Source organism: Propithecus coquereli, unplaced genomic scaffold (assembly GCF_000956105.1).
Source record: "Propithecus coquereli isolate 6110/MARCELLA unplaced genomic scaffold, Pcoq_1.0 Scaffold483, whole genome shotgun sequence".
Taxonomy (NCBI): domain Eukaryota; kingdom Metazoa; phylum Chordata; class Mammalia; order Primates; family Indriidae; genus Propithecus; species Propithecus coquereli.
The window spans coordinates 546,359-549,599 of NW_012150652.1; the positions used below are offsets into that span (position 1 = coordinate 546,359).

The 3,241-nt window shown below is 35.5% G+C and overlaps 1 pseudogene; it reads right to left on the reverse strand.

The window, feature by feature from the left end:
- Positions 1–2,093: 2,093 nt before the first annotated feature.
- Positions 2,094–3,241, reverse strand: part of LOC105819492 — a 40,946-nt pseudogene continuing 39,798 nt past the window's right edge.

Below are 3,241 nucleotides of genomic sequence, written 5' to 3' on the forward strand. Positions count from 1 at the left end.
CTTTTAAAAAATAAGATTAACGCTCTTTTTTTCCTCTAATATAAAATCCATTTCCATATAAGTAATGAAATTATTAGCACCCTGTTGAAAGTATCACACCAACCTCTTTTTTCCTTGTCTTCTTTTTTTTTGCTAGCATCGAAACACTCTTTAATACTCACCAGCTAACCTTTAAGATGAGTACATTTTGAAACTTTTTTTTTATTCTACACAACATGTCTGAGTTGCCTCCTAACATTGTGAGATTTACAACAGGTTTTCCTTAAATATTTCACATTCTCTCTGATAAAGTCATGCAATATTACATATTTCATGAATATTTTCTTGGCAATTTAAAGAATAAAACAGAACTTATATAAACAGAACTAATATATGAAGCATGTGGTGTTTTTAACATAACAATTATTAAGAGAAAAAGGAGAAAGGAATAATTATTAAATATATACTATTTAATATATACCATATTTAAAAAATTTTTCTCTGACATAAATTATTTTATTTAACCATCAAAGTAAAGTCTTCTTTAATCCTGAAACAGAAGTCCCAAGAGGTTAAACATCTTGCTCAAGTTTGCACAATTAGGAGGGAGAAAAAATATGTTTTGTCATTCAATCTGTTACTCCAGACACTAATACACTGATTAGATTTTTTTATACAAACAAAAATATGAGATTATTCTAGATAAATATTTACATTAGTGTAAAGAATATAATATGATATGCTATGATATGCTATGATCTAGTAAATAATTACATACTTTAAAAAATTATGCATTGTTTTGTTTAAATTCCCATTGTTGTCACTTATGCTGAAGTGAGAATAGTGTTCTATGTTTGCTAAATATCACTGGGATGTAGATTTGGGTTTATAAACCCCTGAGTATATAAATCCATGAGATATTTATATTATGAACTAAGAAAAGTAATTGTAAGACACTATTGAAAACTTTAAATACCTCATTTGGAAAATTGAGAGGGAGTATTTTTGAATGACTCACTTTGCTATTATAAAACAGTTACAGAAAAAGCAAAGTATTCCATAGATGTTTGTTGTATCATTAGAACTGTGCAAACCAGGATGGGCAAATAGAACAGAATTTGGGTAAAATCAAGCATTTTAACAAAATGTTGAGAAACTATTGATATAAGAAAAATAAATTATAAGTTTAATTTGACTGAAATACTAAAAGATATTTTTAAAATATCACTTTAATATAAATTAAATATTATTATATATAATATAAATTATAAATACATCAAAAGCATATAATTAAGGTCTTTGAGTGGGTATTTGCTTGTGCGTGTGTACATATATGTGTGTGTGGACATGCATACCACACCCAGGTCCATAGAAAATGGGTTACGAGAGTGGATGTGTTAATAAAGAATATATAAATACAGTTGATTCTTGTTATTCACGCAGTCATGTTCTATAAAGTCTCCATGAACATGGAATTAGTGAATACGGAACCATCGCTCCTAGGGGAAATATAGGGTTAGGAAATGGCAAGCCTCTGGTTACAACATTTTCATCAACAAATCAACAGATCAATACGTCACCTTGCTTTGTGTGTGTCTCTTTTTAAAGACACCTTATTCGATATGTACTGTTGATTTATTAACATTGCACTCGTGGTCAACACACAGCTCATGCCTGAGCAGAGCTTCCCTAACTCATGTACTATCTCTGTAGAGCACATCACAGCCTTCTCGTGCTGAGGAACACTAGACAGCACTTTAGCACTATGCTTGGGGGCCATTGTAAACAGCAAAATTACCAAGAAAAAGCACAAAAGTGTAAAAAATGTGGGACTATATAGACAGAGAAAAGGACACCTGTTTGTGGTGTGAGAGCTGAAGAAGGCAGAACATCACCTTGTTGGACCTCCGCTGGGAACATGCCTGTTGGATGACTCAAATTTTTTTGACCTCTTCACATGTCCATGAACGACCAAGAAAGTGCCCTGAGTCTTGACTTTGGGTTTACAGATAAGCCTTAGTCCACGGGCAAATAAGAAATCCACTAACAGTGAGGATTTACTCTCTCTCTCTCTCACTCTCTTTATGAAATGCCTTAACATAAATTTTTTTAAGAGTTCAACTTTTTACTGAACATGTTATAAAAGAGATTTAGTCAAAAAGACCAAAGCCCATGTCATCATCAGCCTCCTCCGATTCTTCTTTCTTTGCTTCCACTTTCCTCTCAGCTGGGGTAGTGGTGGTGGTGGAGGGGCAGGACCTCCTGCTGGGGCAGCACCAGCGACTGGAGCAGGCCCACCAGCCCCTCCCTTGCAGGTGACGCTTCCCATGTTGACACTGGCCAGGGCCTTTGCAAACAAGCCAAGCCAAAAAGGCTCCACATTTACACCAGCTGCTTTCATGCAGGCACTGATCTTATCCTCCATGATGGTCTCCTCGTGGTCGTGCAGAATGAGGAGCTAGTAGATCCGGGTGAGCTCGGAGACCAAGGCTATGGCGCAGGAGAGTGGGGGGCTGGTGCTGCCAGGCACGGTGCTAGTGGCTGGATGAAGTCAACACAGCCTTAGCTTCCTGGGAATAACTGAGCACCGTGGTGGCAGCTGAGGAAAGGGGGCTTAACATAATTTTTAAGTAGATTTGCAGATTTTATCTCTGAACTTATTGCTGAGCAAAGCCCAAATTGGAATGTGTCCACTTGAAATATCTATGTTGTCTAAAAGGAAAAGAAAATACCATCGCTACTTAGGTGAAACAAAGATTTTCCTAATGCTTAGGTCTGATAGAAATTTCTCATATGAGCTTTCATATGAAGAGGTACTGTAATTAACTATACTATCAATATTATCTTTAAACTAAATGCAGCAGTAGGTCTCCTGCAACCATGTCTTAAAGTATTTCCCTGATAACAGTATGCTGAATGCAGTTATGTGTGGACCAATTCGAAGTTCAAATGGACAGCTTTTCAGTGGTCCTACATGATCCAAGATTAAAACCTGAGATAAACAAATGTTGCATATCTTTCTCATTATCTTCCATAAATGCAGAAGTCATTTTTATAAACTGAGAAGAAGGTAGTTGGGATGAGCTTCTAAAGTACTGGTACTTTCTTTTGATAATTAAGTAACATGTTTTTAAAAATCCATAAAGTATAAGATACCAGTATTGGCCTTCTAGGCAAATTATCAGAGATTTAAAAAATTGTCTTTGATGTTGGTGAAAGGATAGCATGGGGGATTACCAGTCACTGTTTATGGAAGTGAAAA